Genomic DNA, 14223 nt, shown 5'->3' with positions numbered 1-14223 from the left:
TTCCTCTTCAACATCCTTCGCGGCCGTTGATTGTGTCAATGCCATTCGCGCTGCCGCCGCTGCTAATCATCGCCGGAAACCAGATAAGGACCCAACCTCCCTTGAGCTCCTCTTTCTCTCTTTCTTCCGAGGTTGTTGAGAGCCCCGATTAGGATGGTGATCGTCAGATTTTTGCCAAAAAAGGATGATGCCCTATTTCCTCTATTTTCAAAAAACCGGCCATGTTTCTTTCGATTTCGGCTGCCTCTGCCGCCGGCGCTTGTCGTCGGCATCTTCCTCTAGTTCCTCACAGTAGTTGGAACCCATGGCCCGAGTCCTTGTCATTGCGATGCCTCTGTTCCATGGGTTAAGGGGACTGAACTCCTGTTTAGGAGGGCTTTTTCTCATTGCCGATGGCTGGTTGCCGTCGGCTGCCGTCCATAGTGCTGGTCGTGGGTCTCTGACTCCAAGCACCACCTGCAGCCACCCTCTCCCTCTTCCTTCTTCTTCCTTTGGCTAGAGGTAGCTTGTTCTCTCTTCCTCTCTCTCTTCTCTCACTTCTTCATGCTTTGTCTCTTTACTTTCTCTCTCTTGATTCATGGCTAGACATATTGATTGATCGAGGTTGACCGTGTTGTTGACAACCAAATCTAGACCCCTGATTAAACCAGATGGAGATTCTCTCAATTCTCCATCTTTTCTCCCTCTAGATTCTCCCTATAGGACTCTCTCTCTCTACTGGACTTTCTCTCTCTACTCTCTCTAGGGGTAGTTGGATCCAGTAAGGACTTTTTACAGTGATTTTGAATTAACTCGGATGAAGGATTCTGATTTAGAACTGTTGGGTGGCGTGTCGGCCCAATTCTGGCTCCTGCCAAATAATATTAGATTTGATCGTCCCGATCTTTGTTGAACCATCTGTGCCCTAGTCCGAGCATTATTCGATGAATTTTATTTTGATCAGACCGACCAAAATCTCGGGCACTCCCATCTGGTCAACCCTATGAGGATATTAGAATTAGGATTCAAGATTCTTAGAATAATCATGATAAATTCTTATTAAAAATATAATTTTTAAATATCAGGATCTGAGAAAGATTTTTGAGATTTATTGGATCTGCTAGTTGGATTGCGTTCAAGGTAAGTAATGTAACCTTTTTCTAGATTTATCGATAAATTATAAATAATTTCTGAGTCGAATTATTCTTGATTTACGAATTTGATGCATAGTGTTATATATCTATTTTTCAGAATATTGTATGATTCTGATTGAACATATTACTTTTGATATGAATTGTGTTTGATTGATTCGATATCGCATCTTTCGGTCTAGAACATTGAACATAATGTGAGAAAAGATAATCACTCAAAATAGATTCAGACTCGCAGTCGGGCTATGTTGAGGACCCTACCAATGGAGGCTAACACGTTGGTACCGCAAGATGATTAGTCGGTAATATGACCTTACCACAGGATGATGTGGTCATAGTTCTTGGTTGTTAAGTTGAATCTGATAACTAAAAGATATTAAGTTATGAACGATATTTGGGTTTTGACACTGCATGATTTCATAACTGAAATATGAAACAGAGAACAAATTGAACTTCGACCTAACTATGTTGAGGACTCCACCAATGAGGGCAGATACGTTGGCAATTGACCGTTCTGAAGGACTCACCCGCAAGAAGATTAGTCGGTATTATGATCCTACCACATGAAATATATGGTCATAGCCTAGGATCGATAAGATGAACTGAATATGTGAAAGAATTCGAATCCATGAAAAGAATTTTAAGAATTTAAGAAAGATTTGATTTGTATCTTAGTACTGCATATATACTTATTTTCTACATATTATTATCTGATTTATCTAGCTAGAGTGTTCATTGCTTACTAGGCTATTTAGCTCATTCTACAAATTTTTATTGTTTTACAGATTTTGAGAACTGGCCTATCGGGGTTGTCAATATGGGAGAGTGACTAGAAGGATTGTGGCGCATGCTATCTTAGATTAGGGTTTATTTAAATTGAACTGTTACCTTAGACAATTGTTATGATTGTGGGACATTGCAAGGTTGTGTTATTTAAATAACTAAGTTTTGTATGATAGAAATTTATTATTCCGCTGCGTATCTTCAACCTTGTAATTAGTATGAGGAGGTGGTCATCTGCAAATGAAAAAAATATAAAATTAAAAATTAAAAAAATTTAAAGCACTCGTATATGATAAAGTTAGGGATGTTCTAGAAATTGAACCAACAAGATGAGGCAAGGTGTCTTGAAGCCAATCTTATGTGCATGTCAATGTCTTAACTGTATCTGGGGATAGACTATTACAAAAATCATCCAAAACTCTGCCAGCAGCGCTAAATGCATACTCAGATACAACGGTAGAAAAATAAATTGCTATGATATCACGTACCATTCTAGACAATATTCGATATTTCGATTCATTGAATCTCTAATAGTCTAGAATGTCAAAATTTTAATCCCCTAATGGATGAAGCTGCTTAAAAAAAGTACATTGCAAGTCATTTTTATTAGTAATATTGACTTATATTTTAATGCAAGCATCCAAACTAGAGATCATAATATATCTTCTCTTCTAAATACATCTCTATTTCTAACTTGAATGGCTAGGAACTTCTTCTTGGATAAATTCTTCATTGTCTTGCAAAAAAAGACTCTTATCTTTTCTACCATGAGATGTAGACACCATCTCCTCCACTTGAACATGAGAGACATTTGTGCCGTATAAAATTGTATAATTACCATAAAGATTTTGAAGAGCATCATCCACTTTCTTGATCTCAAAATGAAGCACAATCACCATTACTATAGATTTTTTGAAAGCAATACTTAATAAGCATATGTCTTGGATCCAGACCAACCCCTGCCACAAGAATATGAGAGCATTCTTTCCAAAATTTGTTAAATTTTCCCATCATTGCCACAACTGCATTTGAACTCCTAGATTTTTGAATCAATAGCATTTGTATTCTCCAAATTTTATAAAAATATAAATTTGTAGTTGGACTTTTGTTTGTGAAAAAAATTAGTTATATGATGGAAAATCTTTAAGAAATTACAAATAATAGTGACTTGAAACCAATCATCCTCAGTTGGCGCATCTTCAAATTAGGATCCTATGCCTCAAGTCGCATAAACACATTCTTGAATTATATAGCATCATTTAACATGAGATACGTAGAATTTCAACGAATAGGTACATCTATACATATTCTTTTCTTACTATTCATCTTTAATTATTTCACAATTTTTCTAAACATTTTCAATCTTGCTTGAGATGATTTTACATATTTAACAACCTTGCGGATCCTATGAATAGCACCCTCCACTACCTTCAACCCATCCTTCATAATTAAATTAAGAATATGTGCACAACAACACACATGAAAGAACTTACCATCCAAAAGTAAATCTCTTCTAAATTATCTTTGAAGTTTCATAGCCACAATTATATTTGTTGACAAATTATCAAGGTTGATTGAACCCAACCTTTTCTCAATATTCCAAGATAAAATGCAGCTAGTTATACAGTCACTGACTAACCTCATATGTGGTGAAGGAACTATCTTAAATTGATAATATACCTTTTAAGGTTCCAATCATTAGTAATGTAATGTGTAGTGAGACACATGTATCTCAATGTTTGATTTGATTTCGATGTTAAGTTGATTCTTCTATAGTTTACCTCCAATAAATCATCAAGTCTTCTTTTTCGTTTTCCATTTGCTTTAAAGCAATTAGATGCCAATGTTGTCCTTGAAACAATATGAAATTCAGGTCTAAGGTTCCTAACAAATTTTCGAAAAGTTGGGTGCTCAACTATTGTAAATGGCAACTCTTGTAGAATTGCCATTTCTGCAAGATCCTCATGGCTTCTATCTTGATCAAATGAATAGGGAGTCAAATCATTCAATGTAACACCATCTTTGAAGTCACATTACCTATTAATTGTTTCTGCCTTTTTTCTTTACATGTTTGTGAAGATGGCTTGTTTCATTTTTAGGATCGGCTGAAAAAATAAAATATCAATAATTACATTTAGCCTTTTTTTTGGTTTTCTACTTCACTATAATGATTTTATATCTCCGACTTCCTTTTTTTGCTAGCATGGGAGCTATTTGTATTAGAGGACTTCATAGCTTGATAACTACTATAACAAACATTATTTAAAACTGCAACTGCATTTTCATTGCTACTCATCATAGGCATTAACCTATTTTCCTCATAATTCAATAAAACTGTATAAACATGAAAAGCAAATAAATGATTGAGAGCTTATTTTACATTTGTATTACAAGAAATTACTAAACTACATTTATCATTATGGGATATAGCAAACTATCATGCGTTGTGCTCATGCTGGTGAACTACTAGCACTATAGTTAGCTCCTAATATTTCAATAGCGTAGCCTTGAAAATCCCAATCTCAAAGAGGACTACATGGAAACTGTTGGGGAAAAAATGGATCGTTCAAAGCACATGGTTAAATCGCCGACACTTAATGAGTGACGACAACAAGCATACTCTCAGCAGTCACGACTTCAGAGCGCCCGACCTCAGAGCGCTCGGTCTCGGCATCGACGACCCTAGAGCTCACGATCTCGATCTCGGCATGACCTTGGTAGGCATGGTCTCGGCTGAGTTAAACCCGATCGACCTCAAGGCCAAGAAAGACCTAGTCAAAGGAAGAAGCAGACCTCCCTACTCCACCGAAATCAAGTCCTCCATATCTGGGATCAAATTTCAAAATCTTCGCCTCAACGGCTATCAATATTTGAATCCACACGATCTCAACGGATCACCAGCTAGCCTGAAATCTCGGGCCGTTTATGGTAACTCATTGATTCGCGCAATCACGCCCGATCACAGATAACCATTGCACCTCCCATAAAAAGAGGGGGGGAAGATCCAAGCGAGGGACCTCTTCTTCCTCCCCGACCAAAAAACACTTTCCTAGATCATTTCTCTCCATTATTTCTCTCCATTCAAAGTCCTTCTCTGACTTAAGCATCAGAGGGCCTGCTCCTAGGGCTGCAAATGGGTCGGGTCGGGTCCTGAGTGACCCCGATCCGATCCATTTTTTGTTCGGGTCCTAATTTTGGACCCAGACCCGATCCGGTTGAAATTTCAACCGGATCGGGTCGGGTTGGGTCGATGCAGACCCCGATGGTTCATTCGGGTCGGGTCGGGTCCGGGTTTGGATTGGGTCGGGCCGGGTCGGGTCCATGAGATGAACAAGTTTTAGCCCCAGGCGCCCAAGGCAAGCAAAGTTAATCAGACTACGGATCTGTTGAGAACAATCGTATGTTGATATTTTTAATAGTTCAGCTCCATAAATAATGAAGACTGACAAATGCTATTCTTATTAATTATCAAAAGCTCTTAATCACACAATGGAAGAATTGTTTTCTGCATGTCGAACCTATTCACACATGCAACCAATACGGAGCAGCAGAAAAAAGCAAACATTAGATGGGGGTAGCATGAAGGCACACTCAAAATGACATCAGAAGCAACAATCATTTTGGTGATAAATGAAAAAATAGCATGCAAAAGTGACAAAAATCCAAGGCACACTCAAACAAACATCAGAAGCAACTCTTCAGTGTTCATTTACAAATGATTTTGGCAACAAATGATTTACAAATTTCTTTAGTAGGATTTACAAATTTCTTTTGCCCAGGAGTCTTGCTCTCAGCTCCGCTGCCACTGCATCAATGAACTCCTCAGTGTTCAACCACTGGTCTCGAGTCACCCTGCAAGAGACGAAAAGGCTCGCATAAAATCATCTGTTGTTTGATGGTTTATAACAGACGAAAGCTACCATTTCAGAAACGATAATAGTGACATGAGAGTCAGATGGTACTTTGGTCCATGACTAAGCAGAGCAAGATCTTTGGCCATCTTTCCGGACTCCACAGTTCCAATGCTAGCAGCTTCCAGTTTCTCGGTAAAATCAAGTAGTCTATCATGGTCATCTAGCTTTGCTCTATTGAAAAACAAACATTTTGGGATTCAGAATTTTCATCTAAATGATGTAGGGACTGAAACCTAAGCGACTACTATTGTCGAATTCTTGTTTACCTAAAAATATGCTAAACATATCGTTGTTAGAACCGACAAACAAAGTTTAATTTAATTACACTCTTACATTTTCTACTCGAAGAATAGTGCTCGTAAGAGATCGATCCACGGGAAGGCGGTTGGAGTTGCATAAAAATCAAAACGTTCACTCGGATTCAAAATCGATTTTTGAATAACAAAAGAAAAACATTACTTTGGGAATGTTGAATGATTCTCTAGTCTACCAGAGAATGTTTTCTATTTTAAGATAAGAAAAGATAGATACTTGGAATCGAAGAGCATTTATAAATTTAATGAAATATTTAACTATTCAAAGAAAAATTTTGGCATGGATGAAAATAGTGCTTAAGAAGATTGAAGCCTGGAACATAGATTGCATGAGAGAAAATTTCATATATTGCATGAAAGAAAAATTAAAAGATTGCATAAAAAAAACAGAAATTAAACTGCACCTAGAACAAGGATTGCATGAAAGAGCATTGATGGATTTCATAAAAAGATAACTGATTACAAAAATAAAAATGGAGATTAGAAGCTTAATGCTTCTTCTCTTCTGCAAATAAAAATAAAATAAAAATAAGAAAATTTTTTATTGATGGATTTTCTCTCCCTTTCTCTCCCACAGTGGAACTCTCTCTTCTTTTTTTTATTTTTTTTTTCTCAAGAACAGAGCATCCTCTGTTCTTCCTCCTTTTCTTTTGAACCAGCCGAGCACTCCTCTACTCCCCTGTTCTTTGGCCCAACCGAGCACTCTCCTCTTTTGAACCAGCCGAGCACCTCTCCTCTTTCGAACCAGCCGAGCACCTCTCCTCTTTTGAACCAGCCAAGCACCTCTCCTCCCCTCATCCCCTGCCGATGGCCTCCTTATATAGGTCCCATCAGCCAGCAAGCACGTGGAGAGGATGCGTGATCGCTGAGAGCTGATCGTGGGTGAAGATCCGGCGCAGATGCAACGATCACGGAGAGGGGGTCGTGGGATGCGGAAGGGAGCTGAGACGCAGCTGGAGCGGCTCCTTGATGGCGAGAAACGGAAGTATCCGGACGCGGGGCTGCAAGCATCGTGGGAAGATTTTTGAAATGGGGGACAATGGTGGACGCGGGGGAGGCGATGATGTGCATCCCGGTTGGGAAGCTTTTCGGATGAAGAGGACGGCCATGATGCGGATGCTAATTCGGAGAGGACACCGTGGGATCGTTGGGAGGATTGCACGTGAATGGTTGCTAATCCGAAAGCTGAGACGCGCTGTGGAACGGGTGCTAGAAATGGAAGAAGTTGCACGAATGCTGGGATGGATCGCGAAGGAGACTGGAGCCTGCTTTGACGCGGATGAGGCGGACGGGCGCGGGATCTGATCTGGAAGGTGATCCGTGGAAGATGGACGGCCGTGATGCACTGCGGGAGGAAGAAGAAGAATAGTGAATAGAGTATATTTTTCGTAATACCGTTCATATGAACAATATTTTCACGTAACACTGTTCATATAAACAGTGTCATCTCAAACACTATTTATATGAACAGTATTTTCATGGAATACTGTTCATATGAACAGTGTCATCTCAGAATACTGTTCATATGAACAGTGATTTCAGCATGAATAGTAACTTCAGGAATGAATCGTATTTTCAGCTATGCTTCATGGGATTGGAGGTTAAAAAGTTCTTTTTCTTTGTGATGAGTGAGAGTGAGAATCTCTATTTCGGAAGAGTGCGGGTGCTAACCAGAAGGAGGAAATGCGAGGATCACTGGGAGATTGCACGCAGGCTCGGATGTTTGGATGCAAATGTGCTCGATCAGATCATGGCAGGATTAGGCCTGCGTGGTTTGGGGTCATGATGCATTCCTCTAAACCCTACCAAATGCGCATTTAAATTTTAATTTATACTAACCTATGCCAAACAAAAATATAATATTAACTTTGTGATTTTATCATTATATGTTAGCAGTAATACTAATTTAAGCAGCGTTTAGATCGCACTTTTGTGCTCTCATCACACCTCCCAACTAGCTTATTGCTAGTCTCTAGCAATTAACGAGCAAAAGATAAAATGAGGGCACAAAAGATGTAGTCTAATCCATAACTTTTTATTGAAGCTAAGTACATAAAACTGAGATACATACCCACTTTCGTAGAGCATCACGATTTCACTTAGTATGTGCAACAAGCCTTTAAACCCCGAGGTTACCCTAGTGGACGAGTGTTGTCTCGTGAGGGTTTGCAGTGAAGTTACCCACAAACTTCATCAGTCAGGAATTTTCAATTTTTAACTAAAATTTGAACAAGTATTATAGTATGAAACTAGAATTGCAAGGACAATAGAAACTTGTTGCTATCATATTTAAGCATACTCTAACTCAAGTTTCATTACACCCCATCTATCTGCTAACAAGTCAAGAATGTAGTGAGGTGCATGATAGTATCACATAAATGAGTGGCTTTCACTTACTTCCAACATGATCACTCCAATTTTCAAGACTTTCTAGAGTTAAATGGTAATGAACACCCCAGATTTATTTATTTATTTATTTATTTATTTTTAATCAGACTGAATGCTAAGAAGAATAACTTGTGCAATATCTACCTTATTAAGCTTTCTAGCTAACCCATGTAGCGAGTGTTAGGCCAATGACTTCCGATCTAGATGGCTCAGGGCACTAGGTGTAAAGACACCCTAACAGGCTTAATAACTCAAGTCAACTAGGCTCCAAGGCTAAATTACTCACTCAGCGTTTAATCTCAGCCATCCTTGTCTTTTTACACGAACACTCGCTGCTTGCCAAGCAAGAGGCCCGGTTACTCAGTGAGAAGACTTACGATAAAAACTCATTTTATTTAATTTATTTTTTATGTTATTTTATTATTTTTTTATCAATATTTTTTTTTTGATTAGGATGTTCATCACATATATAACTTTAAATTATCTAGAAGATTAAAAGTATTCATATTAGTTGTAAGTTTACATACCCCACTATTCATGTGTTTACGTGTAGGTGCTAAATCATCTTCTATCATGTTAGCAGAAGACAGGTGGGACGAAAACTCAAGCTATAACTGCTATTATATTTCTTAACTCAAAGCTATTGTCAAAGCAATTCTTAGTTTATACAGCTAAAAAGATTAGAATTGGAGTTAGAAATTTGAAATCCCCTCTTTTTTTTTCTTTTTTTTAAATCTTTTAGGCAAAAAAATCAAAAATATTCTCACCCCCATACCTAAATCTGACGTTGTCCTCAATGTTAAAAAAAATTTAAAGCAGTAATAGGACAGAGGAGAAGTTACCTGATATGGGTAGGTAAATTAAAAATTGGGGCAAAAACCTCCAAACCTGCATGTTAGTAATTTATTGAATTTTTTTTATTTATTTTTTTATAATATTTACATGTTCGGTTGCCTCCCAAGAGCGCTAAGTTTTATGTCTTCAGCCAGACAATCCTAACTTAATTAGTATAAACAGGATCTACCAGAAGTGTTTCTTCAACTTCTGGACTCAGATAATCTAGGTATGGTTTGAGGCGATGTCCATTAACTTGAAAAGATCTGCCATCCTTGGTACTGCCTATAATTATCGCATATGCGGATGCACTTTCTCCACAATGTATGGGCCAGTCCAGCGGGATTTAAGTTTCCCAGAAAACAGATGTAATCGAGAGTCGTATAAAAGAATTTTCTGTTCTGGATAAAATTTCTTACGAATGATCATTTTATCATGCATGATCTTCGTGCGATCTTTGTACTTCTTGGCACACTCGTAAGCATCATTTCTAATTTTTTCAAGCTCATCGAGCTGAAGCTTCCTATGTTCTCCCGCTTTGTCAAGATCGAAATTTAAATGTTTAATCGCCCAATAGGCCTTGTGCTCTAACTCGACAGGTAAGTGGCAGGCCTTGCCATAGATAGTTCTATATGGAGACATTCCAATTGGTGTTTTGTAAGCCGTCCAATATGCCCACAGTGCATCTGTTAGCCTAAGAGACCAATCCTTCTGAGATGTATTAACAGTTTTTTTCAAGGATGGTCTTGATTTTTCGATTGGAAATTTTGACTTGTCCACTTGTTTATGGATGATATGGTGTACTGACCTTGTGATTAAATTTGTACTTTCTCATAAGGGCTTTAAAGATTTTATTACAAAAATGTTTCCCCCATCACTAATGATAGCACGAGGGGTGCCAAAACGAGCAAAGATAGATTCTTTAAGGAACTTGATCACCACTTTATGATCATTGGTCTTATACGCGATAGCCTCAATCCATTTTGATACATAGTCAACTGCCACAAGAATGTACTGGTGCCCAAACAACATAGGAAAAAGACCCATAAAATCAATACCCCAAACATCGAAGATTTCTATAATTAAGATAGGGTTCAGAGGCATCTCATTCTTTCTCGAAAGTTTTCTTAATCCTTGATATCGATCGCAAGATTTACAATAGTCATGCGCATCTCGAAAAAGTGTGGGCCAATAAAATCTTCACTGCAAAACTTTTGCAACAATTTTCTTCCCACTAAAATGACCACCACAAGCATGGTCATGACAAAAGAAAAGGACATTCCTTTGATCATGTTCAGGGATGCATCGTCTGATGATTTGATCAGGACAGTATTTGAACAAGTATGGAATCATCCCAAAAATACCATTTTACACGAGCTAGGAAGCAAAATTTCTCTTGTTTGGTCCATAAATTGGGCATTTGTTCAGTAACTAGATAGTTGACTACATCAGCATACCATGGAACATTGTTATGGAAAATCATCATTAATTGTTCATCAGAGAAGGTCTCGAATACAGGCATGGATTCTCCAGATGATTCAATAATTAATCTGGACAAGTGGTCAGCTACAACATTTTCAGATCCCTTTTTATCTCGTATTTCAAGATTAAATTCCTAGAGCAACAGAATCCAACGAATGAGTCTTGCCTTGACATCCTTCTTTGTGAGAAGGTACTTAAGGGCAGCATGATCAGAATAAATAAGGACCTTGGATCCTATCAGATAGGGACAAAATTTGTCAAGAGCAAAGACAACAGCCACCAACTCTTTTTTAGTGGTAGAATAGTTGAATTGGGCGTCCTTCAGAGTTTTGCTCGCATAATGAATCACATAGGGAAGCTTCCCAACTCGCTGACCTAGGACGGCACCTATTGCATAATCAGATGCATCACACATAATTTCAAATGGCAGATTCCAATCAGAGGATCTTATGATGGGTGCTGAGGTTAGTTCAGACTTCAGTCTTTCGAAAGCAGTTATAGAAATTGGCAAAAAATTAAAAATAGCATCTTTCGCCAAAAGATCGCATAATGGTTTCGACAATTTACTGAAATCCTTGATAAAGCGGCAGTAAAAATCCGCATGCCCTAAAAAGGATCTAACTTCCCTAACAGTTTTGGGGGGTGGTAACTTAGCAATTAATTCTACTTTGGCTTTATCCACCTCAATTTCCCTTTGTGACACAATGGGTCCCAAATTAAACAATACTTGATTGAACCATAAAATGATATTTTTTTCAGTTAAGAACTAAATTTTTCTCTTTACATCGTTCTACAACAAGGGTCAAGTGATGCAGACATTCATTAAAATTAGATCCGAATACAGAAAAGTCATTCATAAAAACTTCTAAAAATTTCTCCCCCATGTCAAAGAAAATGCTCATCATACACCGCTGGAATGTAGCCGGTGCATTGCATAACCCAAAAGGCATGCGACGATAGGCAAAAGTGCCATAAGGATAGGTGAATGTGGTTTTCTCTTGATCCTCACGTGCAATTGGAACTTGGTTATATAGAGAATAACCATCAAGGAAACAGTAATAAGAGTGGCCAGCTAGACGTTCTAACATTTGGTCAATGAAGAGTAGTGGGAAGTGGTCTTTTCTAGTCATGGCGTTCAGCTTTCTGTAGTCGATGCATACTCACCATCCAGTTTGGATTCGAGTTAGGACTAACTTATTGTGGTCATTCTTGATTACAATAATTCTAGATTTCTTTGGTACGGCTTGAACTAGGCTCACCCACTGGCTATCAGAAATAGGATATATAATCCTTGCATCTAAGAGTTTAATGATTTCAGCTCGAACCACATCCTTCATGACTGGGTTAAGTCGCCTTTGTGGTTCTCTAGAGATTTTTGCATCTTTTCTAGATAAATTTTATGTTGGACCACAGAAGGGCTAATCCCCTTGATATCCGCTATAGACCAGCCGATCGCTTCTTGATTTTTCTGAAAGATATTTAACAACTTCTCTTCCTATTCTTCAGTTAAATTTGATGCAATAATAACAGGTAAGGTGTTGTTGTCCCTGAGAAATTCATATTTTAAGTTTTCAAGTAGATCTTTAAGTTCAAGCTGGGAAGGTTTGATACTTGAAGGTACTAGTTGGGATTCGGGTATAGATAATGATTCAAATTTAGTAGCCCATCTGCTAATATCCATTACAGGAAAATAGAATCTAACAATGCATTAACCTCCTGATTCGACTCTCCTTCCTCACAATCTTGACTAAATTGGGCCAAACATCTTTCTAGTGGATCAGAATAACTTGATTCCTCGAAGGACTCTTGCTGATTATGTTCTCAATCATGTGAATTTCTTCTAAATCATCCATCTCAGATGGTTAATTACTAATGTAAAAGACATTAAGCTGGACAGTCAAATTTCCAAATGTTAAGATCATTATCCCATTTCGGCAACTGATCACAGCATTTGAAGTGGCCAAAAATGGTCTGCCAAGGATTACCGGGATATGACTACCTAAATTTTTCACTAGTTCAGTTGTAAGGACTACAAAATCCATAGGGTAGTAAAACTCATTCACCTTTACAATTACATCCTCGACAATTTTCTTAGGATACTTCACAGTCCTATCTGTTAATGACAAAGTAATATTTGTGGGCCTTAATTCTCCCAAACCTAGTTCGGTGTAGATAGAATAGGGTAACAGGTTTACACTTGCTCCTAAGTCTAATAGGGCTCTCTGGATGATTGTTTCTCCTATTTTTATTTTAATGGTAGGGCAACCAGGATCTTTGTATTTTGGGGTAATATGTTGTTGAATGAGAGATGAAGTCTGTGCAGCTATAACCGCTTGCCTAGAAATGCTGGTTTTTCTTTTGACCATGGTGAGGTCTTTTAAAAATTTTGTATAGGAGGAAATTTGTCGTATGGCATCGAGGAAAGGTATATTTATTTGAACATTTTTAAGGACTTCCATTATTTCATCAAAGTTAGATTATTTTTTGGAGTCCTGAAGTCTACTGGAAAAGAAAACCTTAGGTTTGTATGTTTCTATAGGTTCTTCCTTTTTTTCTGGTTTGTTCTGTTCTTGACCCCTCTTTTGAATAGGGTTCTTATGGGGTTCATGTTTATTTTCTTTTACGTGTTCAGAAAGTTGGACTTCATTGTCCACTTGCTTGCCAGACCTTAAAGTGGTAATTGTCTGGACTTCATGGGTCAGATTTTCATTAGAATTGATTTGATACTGACCTCTATGACCTTGTTGTCTACTAGGGTTGGGCACCGGTTGACTAGGTAGTTCATCTTTCTTCCTATCCCCTAGAGAGTTTGCTATTTGGCTCAGACTAACTTCAAGTTTTACAATTGCTTGTGCATGGAATTGGTTAGTCTGGATTTGGGTCATGTTGGTTTGTTGTTGCTGTTGGATACAATCTTGTTGTTGTTTCATCATATTAGCCATCATGGTTTCTAATAGTGAAGGTTGCTATGGGATAGGAGCATTATAAGGAGGTAAAGATGGAACTTAAGGTTGGTTCATTTGTGATGGACCTATTTTGGGAAAGTTCTTCTGAAAATCTGGTGGACCACCTTGATGCTAAATAGGTTCGTTCTACTTGTATGAGAAATTTAGGTAGAACCTATTATCAGGATGGTAGACTGGGCTGAATGAATTGGGAGTGGGCTTCTTAAAGGCACTATATGAATTTAGAGCATTTGCTTGTTCGGCCTTTATGATGGGCAGATTAGGGCAGCACTCCACTAGATGCTCGGACTGTTACACAAGATACACAAACTATGTGGCTCGTGTTCCACTTTCATGATGGGATTTGACTCTTTGTATAAACTCGAACTAGTGGAAACAGTGAAAGCATCAAACTTTTTACTTAAATTGTTCA

This window comes from Phoenix dactylifera, chromosome 4, assembly GCF_051530095.1.
Source record: "Phoenix dactylifera cultivar Ajwa chromosome 4, Ajwa_hap1_PhDact_Kaust_v1.1, whole genome shotgun sequence".
NCBI classification, from domain to species: Eukaryota; Viridiplantae; Streptophyta; class Magnoliopsida; order Arecales; family Arecaceae; genus Phoenix; species Phoenix dactylifera.
The sequence above is the reverse complement of the archived record's forward strand: the minus strand, read 5'-3'. Positions refer to the sequence as shown.